This window comes from Alligator mississippiensis, chromosome 1 (genome assembly GCF_030867095.1).
Source record: "Alligator mississippiensis isolate rAllMis1 chromosome 1, rAllMis1, whole genome shotgun sequence".
Classification (NCBI taxonomy): domain Eukaryota; kingdom Metazoa; phylum Chordata; order Crocodylia; family Alligatoridae; genus Alligator; species Alligator mississippiensis.
The window spans coordinates 280,437,456-280,453,333 of NC_081824.1; the positions used below are offsets into that span (position 1 = coordinate 280,437,456).

Genomic DNA, 15,878 nt, shown 5'->3' on the forward strand with positions numbered 1-15,878 from the left:
TTGCTTTTGGGAATTGGTTTGTAGGTAAAGTAGATATGCATTAGAACAATGGTACAGGGCAACAGCAAGGGTTAATTGCTTTCTAAAAGCCTGTTTGTGACAAGTCACCTTCAAGGCCCACTGTGTCTGATACATGCAAGCAGACACAAAGGCTGGAAAATGGAAGACATGTTCCATGCAAGAGATAAGATACTCTGCAGCATTGGCACTAGGTCACAGTGCCCAAGAGCACAGCCCTTGGGATTGCTGGTTTTGATAGATGGACCAAATTAGAAGAAACCGGTAAAACCCAAATTAAAACGTGTGCATGTGATGGGTTTGTGAAACAAAGGAATATGCTGATAGGACAGAACATGTACAGTATGACAACCACAGGAAGACCAATCAATGATGCCTAAAGATGAAGAGGGGAAAAAATACAAAAGGAGGGATTTCAGAGCTGCAAAGGGTCCCTGAGAGGAGAACCTGAGGCCACCGTGGACAGAGGGCACACCACCAGCCCATCTCACCCACCCCACTGAGGTGGGGAGGGGGTGGACCTCAGCCTCTGACCTCCAGGCTGCTGATATCTGAAATTCAAGAGAGAACGTCATAGTGAAGCTCACGTGCTGGCCAAACATACTTTGACTCTCTGAACACCTGGCACTAGTAGATATAGAATTGTTTGCATTATTCTTATCTGCTATAACTGTGTATCAATAAAATTTGCCTATTCTTGAATGAAGAGGTCATGATCAGTCTGAGGGTTTTGGTCTGCCTAGAACAAGGTATCTGGGTTATAAATCTAGTTCCAACAAGAGTCACATACCTAAACATATGCTTCACAGTAGTGGGTAGCTGAAAAGAGGACAACTCTCAAGGAGGAGAATCTGAAACTGATCACTGTGGGTGTTAGACTTTCAAAGCTGAAAGAAACCCATCCTAAACCAGTATGGACATACCTCTATATCCCTAATCAACGCTATTGCTTTCTTGAATTACATCCAGGGAAAATTGTTCAGTTTGAAGAATGTGTATTTCTATGACCTTTATTTACCGTTCTGGATTTTTTCACATATTTCCTTCAAAACTGAACAAGAGAAGATTGACGTCATATATCTTGCCTTCAAAAAAGCCTTCGATCTGATATCCCATGATCACCTCTTGGCAAAACTGGCCAACTGTGGCCTTGGGTCCACCATGATCTGCTGGCTGGGGAATTGGCTCCACGGCAGGGCCCAGAGGGTGGTGGTTGATGGAAGACAATTGTCATGGTGCCCTGTGACCAGTGGGGTCCGTCAAGGCTCTGTCCTTGGACTCATATTGTTCAACATCTTCATCAATGATGTGGACATTAGAGTCAGAAGTGGACTGGCCAAGTTTGCCGATGATACCAAACTCTGGGGTAAAGCATCCACACCTAAGGACAGGAGTGTGATCCAGGCTGACCTTGACAGGCTCAGGAAATGAGCGGATGAGAACCTGATGGTGTTTAACGCCGAAAAATGCAAGGTTCTCCACCTTGGGAGGAAACACCTGCAGCATCCTTATAGGCTTGGCAGTGTTACGCTGACTAGCACTACGGATGAAAGGGACTTGGGGGTCATGATTGATCACAAGATGAATATGAGCCTTCAATGTGATGCTGCAGCTAGTAAAGCAAGCAAAACGCTGGCTTGCAAACATAGATGCTTCTCAAGTAAATCCCGGGACATCATTCTCCCATTGTACTTGGCCTTGGTGAGACCACAGCTGGAGTATTGCATCCAGTTTTGGGCTCCACAATTTGAAAAGGTTGTGGAGAAGCTTGAGAGAGTCCAGAGAAGAGCCACGCGCATGATCAGAGGTCAGGAAAACAGACCTTATGGATGAGAGGCTGAGAGCTATGGGGCTCTTCAGCCTAGAAAAGCGCAGGCTCAGGGGCAATCTGATGACCATCTATAAGTTTATTAGAGGTGTTCACCAGGATCTGGGAGAACAATTCTTCACCAGAGTGCCCCAAGGGATGACAAGGTTGAACAATTATAAACTCCTACAAGACCGTTTCATGCTGGAAGAATTTCTTTACTGTCTGAGCCCCCAAGGTCTGGAATAGCCTGCCATCAGCGGCGGTTCAAGTACCCACATTGAATGCCTTCAAGAGAAATTTGGATGCTTATCTTGCTGGGATCCTATGACACCAGCTGACTTCCTGCCCCTCAGGCAGGGGGCTGGACTCAATGATCTTCCAAGGTCCCTTCCAGCCCTAATGTCTATGAAATCTAATAGTATCCTTTTTGTTATTGTGTAAGCCATTCAGTCTCAGCAGAGCTGAGTCATTTGGCTTCATGCAAATGATGATAGATTTGATGGTATCATTGTTTATACAGTTTAGGAGTAAATGGAACTGACATTCCTAGATTTTTCAGTAACATCTAATGTCTCCCCTCAGGCAGACACAGCTCTAAGGTGAAAGCCCAGCACCATTAAGTCAATATCAAATTAGTTTTTTTAAAAGGTTGATTAAAAAATAAACAGCAAGAAAGAGTAAAGGTATTATTAAATGAAAAGGAGGTATATGTTACTGAGAATATTGGTAGCTAAATATTGCTGAGGCACTGCAGAAACTGTCCATCTCTTTCTGCGGGTCATAGGGTGCCATATGTTGAACAAGAGACAAGAGTATGCTATTGTTGCAAAAAAAAAAGAGAGAGAAAAAAAAAAAAGTAAATAATATACTGGAGATCTGCCTGCAAGTCAAGTAAAGTGATTCTCCCATTCTATTTAGCACTGTTGAGGTATCATCTGGAGGACTGTGTCAGGTTAGGGCACCACACTTCAAGAAAAATGAAGAAAAATTGGAAAGAGTCCATTAAGGAGCAACAACAATGATTAAAGGTCTAGGAAGAACTATAAAAAAAGGCTGGAAGAACTGGTATTATTTATTCTGGAGAAGAGGAGACTGAGATGTCATTTCAAAACAGCCTTTAAATGTGATTTTCAAGAGGATAGTGTCAGACTATTCTCTGTATTTACAAGAGACAGGATAAAAAGTAATGGCCTTAAATTGCAAAAAGGGAAACGTAGATTGGATTGGAGGAAGAACTTCCTAATTATGAGGGTGGCTAAGCAATGGAACTGATTACCTGAAGAGATTTTGGGATCTCTATCCATGGACATCTTAAAAATGTTTTTCCTTACAGGAACAACTGGCTTTTGATATGTCATCTTATATATAAATCATTTGTTTAATGTATTAATCCTAAATCTCCTTTCATCTTCTTCCCCATGTATATGTTCCCAAACTACATCACCACTGGTATAAAAGGAAAATCTTCATGTATGAAAAAATCCTAGAAATATTTTACTAGGAAAGTAAATATTCCCTTGAAGGAGTTAATGATCTGAGGAAGGGCACTCTGTGCCTGAAAGCTTGTCTCCTTTACAGTTGGTCCAATAAAAGACATCACCAAAAAATCCTTGCCTCATGTTTCCTGGACCATCATGGCTACAACATCCCTCCAACTCCTCATGAAAAAAGTCACTTACCTTCCCTTTGCCTATGGTTCAAACAGGAGGAAGTACCTTATCTACAATATATAATATAGTAAGGATTTACTAATATATAAAAGCATCATGACAGTGAAAAGTATTCCTGTACATAAATGCTAAGAAAAACCATTTGTTAGAGATAACCCAAGATACAAATGCCCCTGAATTCTCCTTTGAACATGGATGCTCATATGCCTCAAGCACTCAAGTTTGGAGACTTTTTTTCCCCTGACGGAACCCATGCAACATGTGACCCTTGGTTTTCCCCATGTTCCACACCCATAAAGGGTGGCATGTGCTTCCTACTCTTCAGTTTCTCTTAATTTGGTTCAACCTAGAACACATTTTCCAGGCCATTCAGATCAGTTTTAGTCTATAGTCCCTTGAATATTTTCTTCTTCTCCTTGTTACTCCCATTTCCTTTTTTTTTAAATTATCATTACTTACCTCAAGGCTTTCCTTTGCTTCCCCCAGTATATTTCTTTATCTGTCTTTCAGTCCTCCATCCTCCATCTCAGTGTGAACTCAGGATCCTCTTAATATGTAACATATGGCATTTTATGAGGCCTCACACTTCATATCATTAACACCTTTTTATATTTTTTTTTCATTTTAACCCCTCTCTTTCTTTTCTCCCACTGTGTAGATTCTCTCAGATCTCTGAGTTTTAAGCTGCGTTCATCTTGTGGTAGTTGAATGGGCATGCTAAAAGCCTCTAGTGCTTAAGTCATGTATTCTTGGGACTCAAAGACTCCATCTGCAAGTCCTCTCCCTCCAGAGCTTGGAAGAAGCATGAGGTGAGATTCCAGATCTACCTCCTGGGGGCAAGTCTGTGAGGTCAGTCTCTGATCCAAGAGCACACAACTCTGCAGGTCACCTGCTAGCAAAAAGAACCACTTCCCAGTTGAGGAAGCCATTGACTTCTTCTGCACCTGAGAAAACCTCAGCTGAAGACAAACTGCTGAGTGGTTCCAGAGGGAGGTCCCTGCTTTACCACTTCCTTCCATTTCAGGACTTGCTGTATACGTTTCACATTTTGTAACAATTTGTGATTTTCTCCACTGGCACCAACTGCAAATCTTTCAGGTTAGCAAGCACCAGACATGTTCAGAAACTTGTCTGTAGTTCTGGTTGTCATACCCTTCCTTCAACTCCAGTGATAAGCTTAATTCCACCTATGTGCTCAGTCTTTCTCACAGCAGTGGAAAAACACTAAGTTCCCAGACCACCTGTGAAACTTTCTTAGTCCCCATTATAGTGGCCCTAAGGATCTTTCCTGAACTTCACAATGTGGTGCTTTTGATTTTTGGGCCACCCATCTGCCTGGAAACTTCAGAGAGAGAGAGAGAAGAAAAATGACTAAAGGGATATATTTACTGCACTTATTTCTGAAGGTCACTTGGTGGCCAAAAATTCCCCACTTGGACATGAAAGACAGTGCCACATGTTCCATGACCATAGCTCTGGTCATGAATCATTCCTCTTGTTTCCAAAGGTGGATTCTTAAAGGAAAAGCAAAACACTAGAGAATATCCCCTTTTCTACTAAAAAAAAGAGCAGGCTTGGCATACTCTCAAGTATCCACTTTTACTCGCTTGATATGCTTGCCCGGAAGAGAGAACAAATTTCAGCCCTACTCTGGGCAACAACAATCTCAGCACTCTTTTTTTCCCTCTTCCTCTATCTGCATATTGCCCTCAAACCCTCTGAGGAGGAACAAATTCAGAGATAAGAATTCATAGGGCTTGTCCTTACTAGACTCCCCAGCATCCAAGGACTACCTCTTTAGTGGACCTTATTTGACAGATAAAAGTTAATCTGACATTGTAAGTGAAAACTTGCCAGTCAACTTTAGGCTACATCACTTTTTGTATCTCTGTGATGCCGCATGCCAGACTTTATCACCTGTTTATGCAGCCATGGATATGGACAATATATTCCCTACAGTAAGGAGTGAATAGTTTCAACTGACACACAAGCCTGGACTATGAGTAAGAAATCAAGGACTACTGAGTACCTCAAGTGATCTCGGGATCTTTTCAGAGTACACAGAGACTAAATTGTTCTCTTCAGACATCAGCAAGAAGTGCCATTCCTTCTGCTCTTGTGGGGTAGGAACTAAGCCTTTGTTCCCTATCCAGTACCTTTCTCATCCCAGTATCATCCCTTTCGGCATTTCTGCCCACTCTTTTGCAAATGATGCACAAGATGAGTCAAGGCTATGGATGTTTGATCTTGCTAACCTCAACCTAAGACAATTCTGGTTCCAAAATCCACTTCGGACATTGCTGAAGAGCCTCAGGGCTAACCTATTGTTCCTTGACTTGTTTATCCAGAATGGATTAAGGACACTCCACCTGAATTTTTTAAATTCTGCGCCACATGTAATGGATACCTAGTGACTGTACAATAGACTGGACCTGCTTGTCCCTTGATGATAGAAATTTAGAGTTGGAAGGGACCTCAGGAGGTCAAATACTCCAACCCTCTGCTCAAAGCAGGACTATCCCCAACTAGATCATTCCAGCCCAAGCTTTGTTGAGCCAGGCCTTTAAAACCTCCAAGGATGGTGTCCCAGGGAAATAAAACTAGAGGCGCTGGAACGGCCTCCCATGGCAGGACCCAAGGCAGGGGCAATCCGCCCAAGAAGAGAAAGAAAGATCCCTGAAGAGAGGGCATACTTACCTCCCATAGGGACGGGAGAGCTGTGCTGAGAAGGGCCACCAGCGCGGTTCATCAGCCACTTCTATCGTTGGCTGGCAGCGGCACCCGCAGATGACGTCCTAAAAAAACGCCGCCTGGTGAATTCAAAAGCTGGCGGTGAAAGAATGGTGGGAGAAATGGCAGGGATGCTGGAGGGTGAGGTTGCTCCCTGACCGATGTCCCAGGAAGGTCTGCAGCCCTGGTGGAGGCAGTACAGAGACCCTTTGAAAGGGTCTCATCCATATTGAAAAGAAGGGATGACATTGAGGGACTGGAGAGGACCACAGATGCTGGACCCATGAGTGGGGGTGGGCAGAAACCCACACCCAGAGTCTTTCATTATGTTCTTTCTTTTCTTCATTCCACTTTGATTTTGGGAGGGACCCGGAGTTGTGACCAAAGAAAGACCCTCCATGGGTCCAGGGTAACAAAGGAAGATTGAGGCCAGATTGGTACGAGTCTCGGAGGAAGATCAGGTGCGAAGGCAGGGACAATTGTATGCCTCTCAGCCATCTGGGATAGGCAAGTCAGGGAACAGGCCAACGATCCACCATCCGGCGATCCTGAGGGTTGGCGCATGGCTGGGATGCAGGGGAGGAGGAGCCCCAAGAACGTCCCCAGCAGGTAGTACCCGGAACAGCAAGAAACCCCGGGAGGGAGCCTCCCCACTGAAAAAGAGATGAACAAGTCATGGCAGATGACTGTCGGGGCTTCCCTCAGGGTGGAGCGTGACCTAACACCTAAGTTCCAGGGACATATCCCTTGGCCGGAGTCACGTGAACGCTCAAAGGCTGCCTGAGAATGCCTCTATGAGATCAGACGGTGGCAGATGGAGATTCCACCATGTTTCTAGGTAACCCATTCTAGTGTTTCACCACCCACATAGTGAGAAAGCTTTTCCTAATAACTAACCTAAATTCCCTTGCAGAAACTTGAAACCATTGCTCCTTGTTCTGTCATCATCCACCACTGAGAACAGTCTAGCTCCATCCTCTTTGCAACTACCCTTCAGGTAATTAAAGGCTGCTATCAAATCAACCCTCAGTTTTCTCTTCTGCAAACAAAATAAGCCCAGTTCCCTCAGTCTGTCCTCATAAATCATGTGCCTGAGCCCCCTAACCATTTTCATTGCCCTTTGCTGGACTGTCTTCAACTTGTCCACATCCTTTCTGTAGTGGGGGGGGCCAAAACTGGATATAGTATTCCAGATGTGGCCTCACCAGTGCAGAATAGAGGGGAATAATTACTTCTCTCGATCTGCTGTCAATGCTATTAATGCCGCTCGGTATTCTGTCAGGCTTCTTGTCAAAAAGGGTGCACTGTTGACTCATATCCAGCTTATTATCCACTCTAACCCCTAGGTCCTTTTCTGCAGAGCTGCTGTTAGGCCACTTGTTCCCACACCTGTAGAAGACATGGGATTATTCTGTCCTAAATGCAGGACTATGCATTTGTCCTTATTGAACTTCATGACATTTCTTTTGGCCCAATCTAATTTGTCTAGATCACTTTGAATCCTAGCCCTACCCTCCATCATATTTACTACTTCCCCCAGCTTGGTGTCATCTGCAAACTTGCTGACGGTGCACACCATCCCATCTTCCAGGTCATTGATGAAGATATTGAATAAAACTGACCCCAGGACCAACCCTTGGGGCATTCCACTTGATACTGGTTGCCAACTATACCTCAAGCCATTGATACCCATTGAAACCTGTTGACCCTGATGATACAGCCAGCTTTCTACTCACCTTAGAGTCCATTCATCCAACCCATGCTTACTTAGCTTTCTTGCAGGATTGCTGCGGGAGACCATTTCAACAGCCTTGCTAACATCAAAGTTTATCAGGCCCACTGCTTTCCCTACATCCATGGATAGGAACCTTCTCATTGACAAGAAGAAACACTTGCCTAGGTACTCTTATTTAGCTATGCAAAACAGGCTTTTTGCTTTCTATGGTGTAAAATCTTTCTTTCCTTATGAGATTTGTACACTGGCCATACTAAGCTACCTGCTAGAGCTCAAGTGTTGTGACTTGTCCTTCTGCTCAGTTAATGGACCTCTGGCTGGACAGTCCTCTGTCCAGAAATTCAGTGTTTCTCTTTCTTCCTACCAACAGTTTTAAGATTCCTCAAGAGTCTACCCAAGATGTTCCCTCCAATAAGCACTTCAGTTCTGCGGTGAGACCTAATCCAAATCTCTCATCTCTCTTTGAAGATAATTTAATTTTAGAAGCTATGGAGATGGTGGTTATCATCTTGGTTAAAAAGGTAGGTGGGTTCTAGGATCTAACTGATCTTCCCTATGGCAGATCTTCCCTATACCACCTTTTATCTGCACAAGCATTCCTTGTAGACTTACTCTAAGTTTCTGACTATGGCTGACTGAATTCAATCTGTCAACAGATAAGCCTTTCTGGGTATTTTCCCTTGAAATTAATTTGTCAAGAGCTGAGGCATTATTATATGTTCTGCATGTTGAACAGAAACCTGCTTGGAATAAGCCTTTAAGAAAATTTCAAACCTGATGTTTGAGTAATGTCTGAATTTAAATGCTTACGGTGCACGTGCATCCATAGTGTGAATGTATACCAAGATGACACATCTTGAAGAAGTCTGATTACTGATAGGTAACTTCTTTTCGTGTGTGTTCAAAATCCAGATACAACCTTCACAAATGCCTTCCATTTCTCAACAAAAACCAGAGATCCAATTTTCTCTGAACCTTTGGGGAAGGAAGATTGTTTGTTGGAAACCTGGATCTGGATTTTTTGTCTTCAGCCTCTTCTCCTTACTTTAATTTCATTGTTGTAGCTCTCAGCCTTTATACAGGAAATGAAATTTGAGTTGCAATTTTTAATTTTGCTGGCTCATACTTCTTTGCTATAGTGCAACAGGACTCGTCATATTTCAGTCAGCAGTTATACATTTGAATCCCCCCTTTCCCAGTATCATTTTTTACTTAGTCTTCTTACTTTATTTTGTACATGTACAGTACCTAATAATAACAATTTTTTGACATTGCTTCTAGCAGGCATCATGTAATAAAGTGGTGTGTGTTTGAGCGTATGTAAGATTCCATTCATTGCCTTTCCATGACAACCTTTTCCTTTCTATGGATTATGATGCCTAAGTAAGTACTTTTTCTTGATTTAAGGACTGCATAATCTTGCCCTTAGTGGAACAAATGTTATTCCTTTTATCTATATCTTTCCATGTACATACGTGCATTGTAAGTGACTGTTGTTATAGAATCAGAGAAAAGTAGGGCTGGAAGATAGCTCTGGAGGTCATCTAGTCCAACTCCCTGCCTGAAACAGGATCATCCTGTCCAAACCATCCCATACAAATCCTTGTTTAACTTATTACTAAAACTACAAAACCAACCCTATCATACAACTATAAGGCATAACACCTTGTAGTCATAGAGAGATGATGGCAGCCAGGGTCCTGCTGATGTGAGGATCATTAAAATAAGTTTGAGAGATCCAGTGTTCTCTAAATAAATGCCTGGAAAAACATTGGAAGGGGAACTATTGTTGGTAAACTGGTATTACTGCAAAAGGGTGTCAACTGTATTTGAAATTTGGAGCCCAAAGAACTGTGATAGCCGAAAGCTTGTCTAGGTCTATCCTAACCATGCAGGCAGTCCAATAAAAGGTATCACCCACAAGAACTCTTGCCTTTCACATATTTCCTGCACTATCACAGCAATAACATCACTTCTACACGTCTTTGAAATTTAAGGTATTTTCAGTGAATGGGTTCTCCTGTGATCAGAAAGTACCCTGTTTAAGATAACTCTTAAAGTAACTTTTAAAGTTAGGTTGCTAGTACAAACAGTTATGATCCCAAATTCTAAATTCAGTTTCCAGGATTATCCTGCAATGTTCACTTAAAATGCAATGTTTTACAAACCCATGTGCTGGTGAGCTGTTGGCCATAATGTATGCAAAAAATGCATATACACACATTAACAGAATTTCGAAACATAGTAATTTAAACATTCAAATATGTTTGAAAAAATTATCTTTTTCTATTTAATTGTTGCCTTATGATTCTTGGAGCAAACGTAAATTTTCTTTGCAGCAGTAGTTGAAGGGATAAGATGTAGTTCAAAGGAGCAGAATGATTTTTCCTCAAAACTGAAAATGAAAAAATGTGTCAAAATATGACAACTATAGCTATTACTTGCATACTTCACTAAGGAAAGGTTATGCTGGTTTGAGCAGTAATAAGTACACAATAGCTGTTTAGTTCATTTCTGGTCATGGTCCATTTAACTGTTTTCTGCTTCAGCCAGCTTTGAAAGGCTGCACGAAAATGAAAATTCCTAACAGGGGGTAGTCATTCCCTGAACCTACTATGGCTTCTCCAGTTGGTGTGTGCCCTCATGCCCCTCTCCCCTCATTTTGGTTCATTGCTCCTTAGTCATCCTGTTCTGCATTCTCTGCTTTCATAAGGAATGAAAGTTTAAATGGATTATGTATCAGAATTGTTTTTGTATTTATGGGATTTTTTTAAATTTCATTTTTGTTCAGTGAATTTAGCTCTGGTGAAAAATATTAAATGGACATAGAAATATAAATCCTTTATCAATGAAGGGGTGGTGGCATAGGTGGCTCTCGGATTTTGCAATGGGAGGTGCAAATGGTGTGGTGCATTATCACATAGAACACAACACATTGTTGTCCAGTTAAAAAGAATCTAGAAGCGTTATTAATATGATAGGTAGGGCCTGCTTTAAATCGCAATTTCAAATTTTTTGTGAAAATTACAAAATTAAGTGGTTTTCATAGAAGGGGGGAGTTCCCCAGCAAGCAGCCGTATCCATGGCATTTCAATGCAACAAGACGAGATGCAAGTGGAGGAGGAAATGGGATGCCACTCAGAACCTGGGGTAACAGGCCAGTTGGTGCACTTCTCCCTCAGGCTGCCTTCCCTAATGACAGCAGGGTGGAGAAGAATATCCCTCCACCACCACAGTCTCCCCAAGTCCTGCTGGCCTCCATGGGGTACAGGCAGCAGCTGCCTTCCCAGCCCCATCTTTGTACACCGTTCCCTCCCGGCCTGCCCCAGCCCAGCCAAGCACTTTTTTCAGTACCAAGGAGGGAGCCACTGCTCACCTGGCCCTTCTACAGCCTGCAGACAGGGAGTGGTATGAGGGGGCCTGAGCCCCTGAGGTGGCAGCAGCAGCCAGCAGGAAGGAGCCACTATGATGCATGGCCCAACCCAGCCTTATCCCATATTTTGTTTAGTTCTGGAGGGAGTTGTTGCCCTCCTGGTCCCTCTGCAGCTTGCAAGCAGGAAGGTGGTGAGAGGGGGCCAGAGCCCCTAAGGTGGCAGTGGCTCGAGGCAGCAGTGGCCAGTGGGAAGGGGCCAGCTCACTACCTGCCTGACCAGCAAAGCAAATGTACCACCAGGTTAGACCAGGTTGGGCCAGGCCTCCCCTTACACCTCTCCATATCCCCTCCCCCAACGCTGGGGGGCAGAAGGGAAGGGACTTCATGCGCTCCTTGTCCTGCGCTGGGTGTGGATCCTCTCTATGTCCCCTCCCTCCCCTCAGCACCTGCCCCTGCATGACTATTGTGGTGCAAAAATGGCAGCCCCTGGCATAATTGTGCCATGAAATTACTGAGCTGGGCCCATAATTTAAACCAGGGCCTAACGATAGGGAGCTAGTGCTACATTATACAATTTAACATCAAAACAAAAATAAATATAACTTCATTGAAATGTGCACTAATTTGCTAGACTGTATATTAAGCTTAAAAAAACACAACAAACTAGGCTAAAAATAGTAAAAAATATTGTGTCATTAGTCCCATAGTCATTATAGTTAAATGTACCCCTCTTATTCAGATTTGTAAAATTATATCTAGCCTTCTTGAGCATCTTGACAGTGCTTCCAGTACTTCAGTGACAGTCATTTCTCCACCTGAGTTAATATTGTGGAGAGCCTCTTGACACTTGACAGGACTGAAATGGTCCCTTAGGCCTGCAAGGCCTAAAGCAGCCTTGACATAAGCAGGCTAAGAGTGCGCTCATGGAGTTATGTGATTGTATGACCTGCTCCCTACAGAGAAAAGGGTCTGATTTAACTTGTCTTTCTGCAAGCATCTGATGATAAAAACGCTTGTTATGGATAAAAAGGGTTTGTTATGGTGCACTCCACCCATATCTGAAGCAAATATCTCCTGGCACCATAGAAGAAGAGAAAAACAATGATAAAGTGAAGACAAACCCCAAATTGTTGATGAAAAACAGAACATTGGCCTAATTGGTAGCTACGTGACTAAAGGACTATAAATATTACCCCTTCCCCTTTTTTCCCTTCCTCTCTTTTTTTCCCATCCCCTCCTCTTTTTCCCCTCACCCTAACGATGCCTGAGAACTGAAGATATTTGATCTCTCTTCAAGGAACCTTGCCTTGTCTGGAAGCTTGGCCAGCTCCTGAGTCATATATTATTACTGGTAGTGTACAGTTACTTGCGTGCTTAGATTGTATCTTGCTAAGTTTACTGAAACTGCTAAGATTATATCTATGTGCATGCTTGGAGTTAATACTTTATAATGCTCGATTCTTTTTCTTTCATATGGCTTTAGGAGCAAGAACTATTGTCACAGTTTTAATTCCAAATTCCCCAACCAAACGAATGCACTGCTGGAAAACAAGTGTAACTCCAGGATGTAGCCCTCAGACCTGTATCTGGAGCAGGAAGTTATTATGTGCTCCATGGTTTGGTCAGGGTTTCTACAGTCACAGCCAGGCAAGGTTTTTAGCCATCACTTGTACATCAGGTGGCCATACCACCCATATCCCATGTGTTTCCAAAATGATGGGTGGATGGTGACACCTTCTCATGGCCCACCCAGTTAAGCAGTCTCTTGAATTCTTGAATTCCTTGATTTTCTGAATTTTTTAATTCCTGGGTCCGCAGCTAATGTCACTGCAATGACAACTGAGCACCTTCAACTGGCCTCCTGGTCAATGGAGCAAAACTAGGATAATGCTCCATAAAACTGATTTGTTAAAGAGATAACTGGGTTCCTGTTTGAAGACAAATAGATAACTGGGTTCTCACTTGGAGAAGATAACTGGTTTATCATTTGGAGAAGATACATAGATAACCGGGTTCTGGTTTGGAAAAGATAAATAGGTTCTCATTTGGAGAAAACTAAAGTATATGTTAAGGCAACATCGATCCTGCTGTTTGCTCTCTCTCCGTTTGGGAAGAGAACCAGATACCTTTTGGTTCTTAAGGCAACAATATTACTGCACTTAAGTTAAAATGTTTAGGTAGAGCTAAAAACAGCCTGCAGATCTGTAACATAGAAAAGAGACATTACCAGAGATGGCTAACAGACATAAACATTGGAGAAGAAAGGCTAGTTTGAATAGCAGAACAACAAGACTATTAAAAATGATACAGGGTCATTAAGACCCATGGAGTGGAGGAAGATTAATATGAATCAGGAAGATGATAATGGACTCTGAAGTTAGTTGACCCTCTCATCTCTACCTAAATAGAAATGCAGCTGTTCCTCCTGGCAGTTGGTTTTATAGCTTGGGTGGAGCAAGGATTGAAGGTGCGCCCCTCTTGTTGGCACTGGATTCAAAACCCAGCCCTGATACCCTGCTTCAGGCAAGCACAACCTGATACCCTGCTTCAGGCTATGAAACTGTGAGACAAACAGGCTTTTAGAAATCAGTTAACCCTTGCCATTCCCCTAGACCATTGTTCTAATACACTATCTACTTTACCTACAAGCCAATTCCTAAAACCAAACCTCTAAATATCATTTTCAAGCCATCACCTCTCTCCCCCTACATGAAGCCTATTTCATTCTGGGATCCACAGGTAGCACTGGGGGCCAGATGATAGAGCTGTGTGTGCTGTATCTTTGAAACCACTGATTCAATCCATATCCTTTACTCAGGTAACAATATGATATATGGGTCTGTTTTATTACCATTATTTATCATGTGTGCTCCAGTAGCACCTAGCAATCCTAATGCAAAATCCTTGCATGGCAACATTGTCCTAGGTGACACATAGCAAGAGAGCATTTCTGTTGTAAGCAGCTTTCAATCTAAATAAATGCCAAAGGAAGTGTTTTTATCCCTGTTTTACTAATGAGGAACAGAGAGACTAAGTGGTTGGCTAAAGTTATGCAGGAGGTTGAACCAGTCCCAAATCCAGTTCCTTACCTATCCAATGAAACCTTCCTTTCTTTTAAGGTGTAGATGTGTGAGTTAATTTTGCTTTGAAACTTCTTAAAAGAAAGGTGAAAGGAAAGTCATCTCTGAGAATCATGCTACCCATCTGCCAATCATGAGTCTCTGAAATAATTTGTTCCAGCTTTACTGGCAGTCTCTAAAGTCCTTCTGTTTTTATGCACTAATTCAATATATTTTGAAAGATATGTGGGCTGTTATGAGATGCCATTTATTTGTTTCAGTGGTAACTTTTTGCAGTGAAACGCACAAAACTTTTAATTATGGTGGATTGAAGATTCTGATATCAAAGGTAAATGTCAAAGGTGCAGTTCCTCTAAACTAGTTCAAGTAGCATAATCAGTAACAGCATTTCTCATCATCTACTTGTCCCCTGAGGTGCTGAAGGTTTTTCCTTTTAAACAAGTACAGACACAGGTATCATCAATTAATATTAACAGTGAAGGCAAACATGTAAAAATGAGTTAATTGTACAATGTGTATTTCAGAAAATAATTACATTTTGATTTAACTCCAGAATTCATCATTTAATGGGTTAAGATAATATATCACTTCACCTTCTCTTCTTCTTCTCTGCAATTCAAATCAGTCTTCTGGAAAATTGGCCTCAGCACTGGTGACGTGCTGAACTTAAGAGATCTTCAGAATATCCTACCAGAGTTCATTCTTTTGTTGTGGAATTGTTTCCATCTGCTGCTTAGATATAAACTTGGAAATGTAAAGGCTTTCCCCTCTCACCCTGCCTGACTTGAAAATATTGACAAATAACCTACCTTGTCAATGAACTGCAGATTTAATTCAAACACTAAAGTAAATGCTGTACCCGTGAGTGTAGAAATTAGTGGCATGTTATTGAAAACTTAATTTTTTGTCTTCACATTTTGTGAAATAAATTGGCTCACTCAAAAGAAAATGCATATTGAGAATCACAATGAGATTACTGATATTTGGAGATAAATATGATGGTATTGGGGCATATCTTTGGTGTTAAAAGCACATGAAAGTTATACCCATTAGCTTGTGCTTTAGTTTTGTGTGTAATGTTTCAGTGTGTAAGCACAGATTGTGTTTATATGTGTACAAATCCATTTACATAGTTTAAGTCAGAGAGAGGTAGTTAGCCCCGTCTTTCTAAAGTCAGGCAGAAGGTAGGGTAAGGTGGTACCTTGTTTCAGAGAGGCATAAGTTTTCATAGGCAACACACTACATCAGGTGTGTACAAATTGTAAGAATCTGGTTTGTCATATCAAATTTAGGTAATGAAGCAGAGAATTCCATAACAGCGCCCTAAAACAAGTAACTCTACATTCTATACCATTTTAAAATTTCATTTTTTATCATAATTTGAGGGTAGTGGGGTGTGTTGTTTGGTGATCATGAGTCATGGGGTCTGAAAGAGGTCGGCCTAATCGGTGTCTGACTTCTA

The 15,878-nt window shown here is 42.1% G+C and overlaps 1 long non-coding RNA gene across 1 annotated transcript in view; it reads left to right on the top strand.

The window, feature by feature from the left end:
* LOC109280374 (uncharacterized) overlaps positions 1 to 15,878 on the top strand; it is a 119,577-nt gene that overhangs the window by 90,336 nt on the left and 13,363 nt on the right. The gene's annotated exons all lie outside the window — the stretch shown is intronic.